Raw genomic sequence first — 13,585 nt, 5'->3', positions numbered from 1 at the left:
ATTCAACATCTTGCAAGATTAAAGCACACCCTCTATGAGCCTAGCAGTTTGAATTAGAGCAATCAACTGCTAACATACGTAATTCGGTGATCATAAAGTTGAGCAACTAGCCTAAGCTACAAACAATACATTAGGTATAGTGGTACCTTTGTGATATGGAATAATACCTTTTAACAATAGGTTCATATTTTGAAATATGAATTAAATGACATAATGCAATGAAGCGAGAGACAGCAATTGGATGCAAACGAGTTAAAAGTGCCTAAAGGGAGTCTGGAAACGTAGTTATAACAAGCAACTGCAGTATAGGTGAGTTTGGTTCTATTTCTAGTAGAGGCCAGATACTGAGTGCTTAAGGGCACCGAAGCACGTGTCCTCTGCTCGCCGCAGCCAATTATTTGGACCCTTCCATTAATCCGACCAATTAAGGATAACACGGAAATTCTATTACGCTCTTACTTCCAGGTCATCCAATCCAGTATATCGGTCCACAATATTGTGTGTTTATGGTTCTGACAACCTCGCTCCTCCCCGAACTACTAATAGGATTTATCATTTTTGTTATGTTACCTGGTTATCGTTTCGTCAACTTTTTCAGTAACGCTATTAGATAACAAATTATTTCGGTTACTGATTTTAAGTGATAGTTACTAGAAAAAATAGTAATTATCATATTCAAAGGTATTAAAATATTGATAAGGAAAACTACACGGTAAGAACAACATTACACTGGATATCATCCTAGATTATTTAATTGCAAAAAAATTTCAGAAAGTAACTAGTATAATCCAAATTATAATGAATATAATCCAGATATCACCCAGTATAATCCAGATTGTAATGAGTATAATAATCCAGATATCACCCGGTATAATCCAGATTATAATGAGTATAATCCAGATTATAATGAGTATACTCCAGATTATAATGAGTATAATCCAGATTATAATGAATATAATCCAAATATCACGCAGTATAATCTGGATTTTTTTTTAGCTAGTATCGGAAATTTTTTTTTCACTACAGGTATCACTGAGTATAATCTGGGATAATATCCAGTGTCATCTTGTTCTTTCCGTGTAATGAATAGTTAGAAATTACTATGCCAGAAAATAATATAATAACGTGATATTAATATTTCAATAAATATTTGATAAATAAAATTTTTCTTTATTTTAAAAGATGTAAAATTAAAAAGAAAGTGTGAAATTAATTTGAAATATCTTTAAATAAACCATTGGTTTATCACAAATTAATTACAATTTGAATTATGAATTATTCATTTAGTTAAAATGCAGTGTATGATATCTTTTGCTCAAATGAAATTTTTTTTGAGCATACGAATATTCAAGCAACGATGCATAAGCAAAAAATTTTTTTTAATAATGTATATGATTCGATGATAAATTTAGTATAAAGTTGCCTCGAGGAATTAAAAGGATTTATTATTTGGGTTAAATATAAAAATAAAAATAAATGGTATTAATCTTTGTTCATTTTCATAGAATCTACATCGTCTGGTTGGTTTTTTTAATCTGTAAAAAAACGAGTAGGGCTTTTTGGTCGATCGAGGTACGCTCGAGTGGCTCTCAGAGGAAAGGGGAATTCAAGAGGGATGCCAGGGTGCACTCTCTTGTTCTCGCAGTGTCTCTATCTCTTAAATTCAACCTCTGATTCAGATTCTCTTAACAAAGGACTGGAGTGGGGAGATGTGGGGATGTGAGAGGGTGCCAGGACTTTGTATTTGAATTCTAGAGCAAGGGCCCTTAATTTCTCAATAAATAGCTTAATTATCTTAATTAAAATTGCGAATGTCAGGGGTTCAGAGTTACGTTGACCGAACCGAAAGGAAAAAGGATACGACATCTCATTCTCATTTGTCTCATCCCAGCATCCACACTCTTCCACTCCAGTCCACACAACTAGACTCTTAACTTTACTCTTTAGAATATAATACGAGGAGAGTATGGAACTGCTCGTTTCCTGCAACTACTACACATATACTGTTTTCTGCAACTAAACCGAGTTGAATTAAACGTTTCACTCTCTCTTTTTTTCTCTCGAACACTCAACAATATTATTATTAAATTATACTTGATCAACTCAAGTATTAACTATCATTTTAATTTGCCCCTTTACATTTAATTTAAAATAACAAAAACCCTCACTCTGTCTTTGTTGTAAATTTTGACTATTTTGATGTGAAGCTTTTCTAAAACTATCAGAGCTTCGTATCATTTTCGTTCGTTACTTTATCTTGATCAGGTATATTTTACCCCGAAGCTTTTTAAAATTCACCTCATACTATTATTTAACGGTATACGTCAGCACTTTTCATAACGAATTGACTTTTTTTTCCCATTGCTCGCATTTCACCGTAACTAAAAGAAAAAATTTTTTTTTAAACTTGACGAATGCAAGGTTAATGATGGGACGGTAATTAAAGCTCGTAAACCGTAAAGATAACTTATTAAAAAGAATTATTTTAATTTTTTTAATTCCCTCGCACTGTGGATAATTAGAAACTTACTAATAAGTCCTATGAAAAAATGAACTTGTTGATTGTATAAAGCTGGGATTCGGTCAATTAAGCTAACTTTGACAATTAAATAAAAAATAGACTGAGAAAGTTAGTAGTTTGATATTAATTTAAAAATAAATCTTTTAATAGTTCACTGAAATGACAGGTGGTCTAATGTACTATACTACTATACTATTCGTCTATTTATTCATAAGTTATGAACCCAACAGTACAGTCATTTACGGAGCTCCATTTAATTTATATTTAATAAAATGTATAGTTGATAAACAAGTAGTGATGGTCTATGAATAGTACGACACTTATATTTTAATTACAGAGTTAATTTTTTGTTAAATCGAATTGTATAAAAATGCAGAAAATTATGAAGGGCCTTTTTTAAGAGTTTTAATGAAATGCACACAAATTTTTCGTAAATTTTTTTTAATAATTAATAATTCGAACGAATCGCCAATTATCGAAATATTACCGGAATTTTATATTGTTTCCAATTTTAATTCCATTACATCGTGTATAAAAATATTATATTTATTTACTAGCTTTAAATTTTAACTTTATCTTGTATTTAAAAAAAATGTTACAAGATCTGAGGTACTAATAATTTTCCATCAAAAAATTAATTTCTTTTTAACTCTTTGTAAATTAATTAATAACTTACACAGAAAAAAAATTTTACTTAAATCAAGTAAATAATTTTGAAGAATTTTATTTTCTTGATTTAAGTAGAAAAATTCTTAAACTAAGAAATTTTTATTGGTTTAAAGAAATTTTACTTCCTTCAAGAATTTTTCGTCTTGATCCAAAACAATGAAACTCTTCAAAATTATTTTCTTGGTTTAAAAATTTTTCTCTTGATTCAAATTAATTTTTTTTTCTGTGTACATAAGAATTATTTATAATGATAAAAAATTTAATTTGATACAAGAAGAAAGTTTTTTAACAATGTATGCTTCTTTTTATCTAATTACAACATAATTAACAATGATTTCAAGTATATACTGAATTACAAAAAATTATTCTCAAAATTTTACAGTGAAAAATAATTCAAAGTTTGTACGATTTCTTTTATTCGCGCAACAGCTCTTCACTGTATAATAATAATAATTTATCCATGTAGTATGGATATTTTATTATTGTTATCATTATTAACATTACCATCAGTACCATTATTATGATGATTATTATTATTATTATTGTTATTACTATTCTTTTAGTCTTTATTTGTGTAGAATATTGTGCTCGAATTTGCTAACAGTATTCATAGCTTGAATCTCATGAAGAGAACTAAACGATGAGTCGATGAAAACAAACGTAGATGGAACATTGTGCAACCACGATAATTGCTCTCACCCGTTGTCTACGCGGTCTTTGTTTGTCAGTTCTTGGCATAATAACAGCACGATAATTATTCGTACGAAGAGAATTCAATGCTTCTATCATGTTTTATTTATTCAAATAATAACTCTTATTTGTTTTATTTTAATTCAATTACAATAGGCGACAGCTAAAAGCAAGTAATGACAATATTATTCATTTACAACATCACTAGATTGTTTATTTACGGTCCATCAATTCCGATAACAACCAAAGGCATCTTGTGTAATTAAAAAATTAAATTAAAATTAGAATAATCAAGTTATAATTGAAATAAATTGTTAATGCAAATGGAAAGTAATGATTTGTATTCTTGTGTTAATTGGATTTGGGATTTACAGGAGAGGAAAAAGATTAAATAAGGATACTGTGGAATGTTTCGTGTGTAGTGGTGTTATGTTGAGGATCTAATGTGTGAGTTTGACCCAAAGTTAATATAACCAAACCAAAGAGACAGTATTACATCAAAGGAAGCTAGGGAAAAAAAAAAATTTTTTTAAATTGAAAAAAAATTTCTTTGAAATATTCGTCTTCATAAAAAAAAAAAAAAAAAAAAAAAAAAATTATTGTTGATTAAAAAAATCAGAGATTATATTAGACGAAGTAAACTTTTTTTTGCCACAAAAAAAAATTTCTTGGTTTAAAAAAAATTTTACGTCGTGGAAAATTTTAATTTTTCTAAATATATTTTTTTTGGTATTTTTTTAAACTTTGTTGTATTTATATATATTTTTTCTATAGAAAATGTATGTTTAAGTAATTTGAACTTAAAAATTTTTATTTGGTTTGCAAAAGAAGATTCAAAGAAAATTTTAGTCAAAATTCAAAATTGAAATGTCAATTATTCTTTACGTTAAATTTATAATCGATAAACATACACATAAAAAAAAATTTACTTGAATCAAATAAATAATTTTTGAGCTTCTTGATTTGAGTAGAAAAATTCTTAAATGAAAAATTTTTTTCTTGATTCAAAGAATTTTTTTGTTGGTGTAATTTTTAAGAATAATCGAAATAAATGTTTTTCAAATTTTAGTAAATTTGCAATTGTCTTAACAAGATTTGAAAAAATATTTCCTACGCTTAAAATTTACTATATATTTTTATAAAAGATGTAAACCTAGGGAAGGGTGGGGCAAGACGGCCCACCTAAGCCAGTTTTTATTTTTTGTGGCTTTCTACTATCAAGTGGATTTACACTCGTTCAACTTTGACTCAATTCACCGGAATTTTTCAAAAGTTCAAAAAAAAAATTTTTTTTGGGGCAAGATGGTCCACCTCAAAAATATGATGAAAAATAAATTTTTGGTCAATTTTCGAGGTGGGCCGTCTTGCCCCACCCTCCCCTAAATTTTTTTTTTCCGTCTAGAAACAAATTTATTTTTTTAAACATCAATGTATATGTCTACATTGTACAGACACTCATGCGTGTAAATGTAACATCCGTATAAGGTGATAGTGAGTACAGTATAGCACATGGAAGTCCATAGAGTATTGACGCAGTCATGGGTAAATCGAGCGCGTAATTCGGTAAGAGTGAGAAAGCCATATGCCACGCGACAAATATAATTCGACGCATCAATCTGTGGTCGAGGGTTTGTCTACCCCCTGGAACCTATTCAACCCCTTTCGCTATTTTACCTAGTTGTTTGATGCACACCGGACTTTGCATGCCCTTCTCTTTCCCTAATGCTGCTAATAATATTTTACGGACACGTATATATACATTAACATATAAACATATATGTATACATACATGCATTTATTTATTTATTTATTTATTTATATTGTGAACATACCAGAGGTGTCCCTCTGGTTTTTCTAGCCCTCTAGAGTTTAGATACCTCGGGTAAAATTCAGGAAAACTAACGGGGTGCGGTTGCATTTCAACCGGAAGTGATACGTATACTCGGTACAGTACAGTCAGTCTGTGAGCTGTGTCTCATGAAAATGTTTCCGCAAAAAACGTGACAGGATTATATCACGTACACTGTATGAAATCCGATTTGTCAGGAAGGTACGTCCCTTTTGAAATAAAAAATGACAAAAAATATAAAATATCATGTCCTGAATAAAAATGAAATTTACATGTTTGGAGATTTAAATAAAAAAGTTGAGCAAACTATGAGTTTAAATAATAATTGTATTTACAAGTTTTAATTGATGGGAAAAAATACCTGAAAATATCGATATTAAATTACTCGAAGTAAAAAAGGTAATGCTTCAACCACAGTGTAATAAATTTCAATTAAACATTCATTTCCATTAGAAATTTTTTCGATAAAACATTATTTAAATGGCACAACTAATTTTAATTTATTCGGTATTATTTTAGTAATTATGGAAATTGGAATATATAATGCAATTTTCTTTTTCTTCTTTTTATCTATATTGTTAAGAGAATAAGTTAAATTTTGTGGTCAGTGTATTTATATGATAAAATGGATTTTTATGGTTAAATTTGGCATTTTCATGATTTCATATCATTCTCACCAATAGTCAATTTATGATGATAACTATTCGAAAATACTCTATTTCTAGATAGATAATTAAGAAATGACCTTGTATCTCGTGAACTATTGATATTTTAAAAAATATAAGCTCATCTTGATGTTACACTCATCAAGACCTTTCATTTGAGTACCCACATGTATTTTTGATATATTTTTTATATATACATATATATAATATATATAAATATATGAAAAATTGATGTGGGTACTTAAATGAAAGCTCTTGATGAGTGTAACATCGGAATGAGCTTATATCTTTAAAAACGTCAATAGTTAAAAAAGTACAGTGCAATTTAACAAAATTCACAGCAGTCACATAGTTATTATTATTATTATTATTAATTATTATTATTATTATTATTAATTTTATTAAAAAATATCGTAATGATAATAAATTAACTAAGATATCTTATTCACCGCCTCTCTATTTATCTACCGCTCAAAATAGTCAATGAGATAGGTTCCATAGCAAATGCAATTAATCGTCGCCGTCGTTGTCCAATAGATGTTGTCTGAATGGTAGTCGTCGTCGCAAGTGAAGCGCACACGCAAGGAACGTCCCCTTGGGATTGTCTCATCGACCCTCGTGTCTTGTGTCACAAGAATAGAACATCAGTCCTTTGTATTATCCCGAGCAATATGTACCAGTACAAATCATAATAATACTAAGGCATATTTGATTTTCTAATTCCCGAACTATTGTTTTATCCAAATTATTATTTATTCAATTATATTTTTTTCACCCTACAAACGTGTACTGAATACTGAATACAATTTTATTTGAAATGAAAAAAATATTCGCATAATATTCTAAGACTAATATTTATTACATTTACTGTCATGGTGTTTATAATTTTTTTTTTTTTTTTAATAAAAAAAATTCTTCTCTGACAAAACAATTTTGAAAAAGACAAGTATTAATTGTTTCAATTTTTCCCTATGGCAAGTTAAATTCTCCATTTGCTGATGATTGATATTCTGTAGAACTTACAATGATGTGCTCCAATACCAACAATTTATATTTGATAGATATAAATCATGCACGGAAAAAGCACTCTAAAAATTACATTCTGAATCGTATGAGGTACAAATATTAATTTTAACATATTAAAATTTTTTTACAAAATCAAAAATTTGTTAAAAAATTTTAAACTTTACTTCAAATTTTTAATTTATCTAACTTACACATTGACGACATTAACATCAGTGTGTTCAATTAAAAAAACTAAATTTTCAAAAATCAAAGTGAAAAAAATTATTGATTTTCCCAGCAAGAAGTTAATATTTCTATACAATAAATAAATAACTAGATTTGGTATTCGAATATTAATCATAAAATATTCCCTTATCTTTTAACATAAATATGATATAAAAAAAATTACTTTATCATTTTATAAGAACAGATGAATTATTCCGACATTCAATATAAATCAAATAATAACTTTATCTCTGCTTAAAACAAAGCCAGAAAAATTTGTTTTAAATACCAGCATTTACAAATATTTTTTAATCGGTTAAAGTTCTTTATTTTTTTTTTTTTTTTTCAGTATAAAGAATATCCTCGGCTATTCAACCTCGTACATTTAACTATTTTTATTTCATATAATCGGGAATTTTTTCCTTTTTGTCCCATTGAGCTTATAAGAGGGTCGCCAGCATAGCAGAGTACTAGTAGTATTATTGAAATTTTTGTCATATCCGCGAATAGCATATAAATATGTATATGCCGCATATGGGCGTCGAGTCAGCAACCGGGAGACGCACATCACTATTATAAGAAAAGAAATGCTCGCATTATATCCATATTTTCTCATGCAAAATTCTATTTATCTTTTCTACATTTTATTTTTTTTTTTCACGTATTTTATCATACTCTACACAAATCACGTTCACTGTTCTATTATGTACTCCGAATAATCGAGTTTTTACCGAATTTTAAACTTTTTTTATTGGTTGGTAGTTGTTGGTTGTTGGAGTGCATGTTCAATACCATACGCATTATAACCTATTTCTCAACTTGTTTTATTCCCCGAGAAACAATCGCGCTCTAAAGGCTATAGGTAAAAGACGTAATAAGAAAACTGCTTCCAAATTATGCATCAAGGGACTATACGTAGATACGTAAATCCAAGTTTTATTGTAAATATATAGTACGCGATATATCACTTAACATTTATGGGCTTTCTTGTTTTACTTAAGTTAATATCGGATCGATTCAAGCGTACAAAGACCAGAGACACGTGTCTAATCGATAAAAATCGTTCAGCAAATAGAAATTGCACAAAAGTTCAGTCACTTGAATAAATTTACCATAAGAAGCATTAGTTATTCTCTTTTTTTCGTAAAAACATACATGCGCAGTTGAGAATCTTTTGAAGAATGTCCAGGGCAAATTTAAAAAATTTTTTTTCAATTCAAGACAAAGAAATTATTTTAATTAATTCTCTTGGGTCGAAATTTGTTCTTTATACCGAGAGATTTTTTGACAAATATTTAATTAATTAATAACTAGATATTTGAATTGCGCGCTACGCGCGCGCCTAAATTTTAAGCAATAATGAATCGTGGTCCGTTTTTTGCGAGTTTCGATCTTTGACTAATTTTAAAACCTTTGAGTAAGACTTTCATGTATTTTAATTTAAAGGATTTAATTTATTAAATTAAAATAATTTAATTTATTTAATCAAATATTTAAAATTACAATTATTCCCCAAAAATTTCTTTACCAAAAAACTTTACGATATCGTCGATTATTATTTCCGGTAAATTTATTTAAACTGAAAAACTTATATTGCATGACAATTCTTGGCGATTTATTGAAAAAATTTTGATCTTATTAAAATAATATTTGCATTTAAAACAAAAAAAATTTACTTCTATCATGAACAAAATTTTTTGGAGCAAAAAGCTGAATATTCTCGAAACAAAAAAATTTTTTTGACTTAAATAAATTTTCTCGGATTAAGATACATATTTTTCAAAGCAAGAGAATTAATTTTGTTGGAATAATTAAGATTCCGTGTGTTAAAAAAAAATATTTTTTTTCGCTCAAGAAAATAATTAGGGAGAAAAAAACTTTTTTGGTTCAAGTGAACTTTTATTTCTGTGTATAAAAAGCGATTTTTGATACTTTTAACCACATGGGGCTTACGTGTACTCTAGACAGCATTATATATACGGAAAAGGGAATGCAATATGACATGTATACCGCACGATATACCAGAAGATGTTGATACATTGTGAAAACAAAGCGATGTTCGTTTGAGTGAGAACCTCTTGGAGGTTATGCGTCCCAAGAGATCGTACTTCCCCCGGCAGCTTCTAATCTTAGTAGGACTGTTGTCTTCCATACCCTGTCTAGCATACGCTGTCCCTCACGAATTCGTACTGCGCCCTCTAAGTTCTTTTAACAAGAATATGTATGTATGTATATGGATAGAGATAAGACCTCTATGACACTAAACTTTAGTTTACTTTAGTACTACTGAGTGTACGAGAGGGCATGTAGAGAAGGAGACATTTAAATTCGATTGGAATACAGCAGGTAGTGTAAGTATAAGTATAAGAGAACTACAGAACAGAAGTAGTATTTCCTGAAGAAATATACTTGAGAAATCAAAGGAAGTAAAGAGGGACAAGGGAGTGCAAATTAAATCAAGCACTCTAGGGTAGATAAAATCGAGTTGACAGTAAGATAAATGATAAATTGATGACGTAGGATATTGAATTAAATTATATTGAAGTATAAAGGCTAATACAAATAACAAGACTTTTTTTTTTTTTAAATCAATTAGAATTCAAGTTACAGTTAATAGATTGGTGTGGTGATTAGTCATTCACGTCCATATATTTTACAGTCGGAAATGTTTATTATTTACTTTAACCCGTAAACTGACGCATGAACGTCAGTGTTTAGACTAACAAAGATTGGGATCATGAATTTATGTTTTGTATTTATTTAACTTTCAACAATGAGCACGTTATGATTTAACGACTGCGTTTAATATATTTATTTTATCTTTGATTCTTTTTTCGGGCTACGTGGAAGTTTAAACTTTTTGAGTGTCGAATTTTACAAACATATTATTAAAGTAAAATAACTTATTAAAGTATTAAACAATTTGCTTTATTGAAAATCATGAGTTTTACAGAATTGATTTCAAAAAATTAAAATATCTTCGATTTATTTGAGAACTATTCGTTTTTATGAACTTGATCTACACAGAAAAAAAAATTTTACTTAAATCAAGTAAATAATTTTGAAAAATTTTATTTTTTTTTATTTAAGTAGAAAAATTCTTAATCTAAGAAATTTTTATTGGATTTAATAAATTTTACTTCATTCGAGAATTTTTCATCTTGATCCAAGATAATGAAACTCTTCAAAATTATTTTTTTGGTTTAAGAAATTTTCTCTTGATTCAAATTAATTTTTTTTGGCGGGAAGTTTTTCTAATTTTTTTTAACGCAATAATAAATCACAAACATCAAATTTGAAGTTGTACAGTTGTTTTTAATTTATAAAATATCTCTAAAGATTTAAAATTTTACTTTTTTTCTACATAAAAGCAATAAAATTATTTCTCATAATATAAAGTATAAAAATCTTTTTAAAATAAAATATTTTAAATCCTTAAGAAATTTTTTCTAACATTTTGAGATTATCCAGGAGGCGGAAGCTATAAAATTCGAAAGTTCTAAAAAATGGAGCACCCTAATGTCCAAAAGAAAAGACTGTACCCAAAAAAAATACACGAAGAATAAAATAAAATCGAGTAAAAATAATAACAGAGCTATGCGTATAATGAAGGAATAAATATGACGTCAATGAAGTATTGAACGAATGACGTGTCCTTGTTATCATCTGGTCGTGTTCTTTCGGATTCAAACTCTTATACCAGCGCTCACCTATATTATTTCCAAGCATACCAACACAAAAAATAGAGAAGATGGGAGAAAAAGGACGACAGGGGTGTACAATCGTGGAAATTCGTTGACCTTAACGACTTTCTGGCGCCAAGACGTCGACTGGACGTCGACGGGTGTGCTGGTAAAAAAGTTGTTCACAAGTCTCATGAGTTTATCGTGCACTTTCTCAGCTTACAAAACTTATTCATATTCTGAGGGTGTAGGCAGAGGCACGGCATGTACTTTTTCATTTGACTATATATATATATATATATTTTTTTTTTTTTTTAACGTAATAAATTAAATAAAGTTTATCTTTTTATTTCTAAATAGTCCATAATTGAAGGCTCGAGTTGGTTGAAAGGGAAGGGGTTATAACATCTAAGTTATCGGAGGGTAAGTTATCCCACAAAGCATTCTACGTAGTACTGTACTGTACTTTTGCATATAACCCAATCGAAGGACCTTCAACTCATGAATTATGCATATATTTTCCACAATATGAGTGTCTGAGTGATAGGGGTGCACGTTGGTTTGACGGGCTGTAAATTAGAACAGGAAAAAATTCCAAAGCACTTTATATTTAGGGACGACGGACATATATGAAAGATATTGTTGTATTAAGCAGACCTACAAGACTGACTTTACATTTTTGAATTTATATATAATATAATTAAAGTATTCTTCGTGGAAAATTTTATGATATGGACATATAAGAAAACTTAATATGTCCATATATTTTTTTTTCATGAGTCTTAATATTTCACGTCTTAAAACGCGAAGGGTTTGAAAAAATTCTCCTCACTACTCTTAACTCACTAAAATCAAGAAATTTTCTTAGCTTCATTCATAAATAAGTTAACTTGATTCAAGAGAAAAAATCTTGAACCAAAAATTACTATGTTAAAGAAAATTATTTTCTTGTAAAAATAAATAAAAATTTGATATTTCTAAAAAATATTTAATCAGTTAAATAATGAAAAAAAAAAAATTTTGGGTAACAAAAATTCTTTGGAAGTCAGTTAGTTGATCCGCGAGAATTCTATGTGATAAGTAATACAATTTATTTTTTTTTTTAATTATATATTGCTTGATGTCAAAAAATTAGCCATGTCAGGCCAAACAAGGACACGTCTGACTTGATATGTCATTTTCAATTGCAATTATCTTTGGTTAGACGTAGTAAATTGTTTCCAAATTTTAACAGCATGTGCATTATGCATTTAATTATTTATATTATAAATTTGGAAGGTTTCTTGAAACCCAACTACACAATAAAAATGTTTGCGTCAAAAAATTTTCTGTTAAAAATTTTTGTGTTAAATATTTAACACAAAATTTTTTCAATGTGTACCTTAATCAATGTTCACATTTCTACAAAAATTGAAAAAGTATGATAATTTATTTTTTTATTTTTATGTGAAACCTGATATGGCTGTAAATATTGTAAAAAAAATATTATTCTCGGAACTGGATTAAAAAATCAAATAAATTTTTTATTTGAAAATACCAAAAAAATTAAAAAAAAAATAATACTCAATTATTTGGTATAAACGAATCGACTATACTTTTGAAACATACTTGTATTTATATTATATATATATATAATTGGTTGGACTGAATTTTATAGATCGGCTGACGCACTTGTCACCCGACACACTCGGAAAATAAATGCCTACACTTTCTGTAAAAAAGCACAGTATCAATTCGTAGAAATTCCATAAAAAAATACTCAAAAGTAAAATAAAATAGAATTTGTGTGCGTTTTTTTTATTACCCAAACTAGAGACTTTTTAATACCAAAAACAAATGGCTCGTTGTATTTCGATTTTTCGGTATATTTCGAAATAATGAACAAAAAATAAAGTCAGCGGATGCAGGGAAAAATAATGGAGCAATTCGAATCGAAATTAGTCACGGATTGTCGTTCAATATTTTATATTTGTTTTTTTTATTATTGACTTTTTTTCGTAATATATATTCTGTCGCCCGAAGAAAAAATCTAATAGGGTTTAATAAGTTGAGAATAATCTTGTGTGCATGTCAGTCGTGTATATATTTATTATATATGTTCGTGTTTAGCACACTTTCTGAATAACGCGAGCCAATAAGCGTTGAGTGTGAAATATTGCTGATCGGTTTTTTGGATAGGGGGACTAGAGCACGAGTGTAATATATAACAAGCGTGATAAGAAAAAAAAAAAGAAAGATGAATATGACGCAGGGATTTTTATATTGTATAATATTAATA

This window comes from Cotesia typhae, unplaced genomic scaffold (genome assembly GCF_013202065.1).
Source record: "Cotesia typhae breed Kobodo isofemale line unplaced genomic scaffold, CoteBio_Ctyphae contig_11, whole genome shotgun sequence".
Classification (NCBI taxonomy): Eukaryota; Metazoa; Arthropoda; class Insecta; order Hymenoptera; family Braconidae; genus Cotesia; species Cotesia typhae.
Note: the sequence above shows the minus strand (reverse complement) of the source record.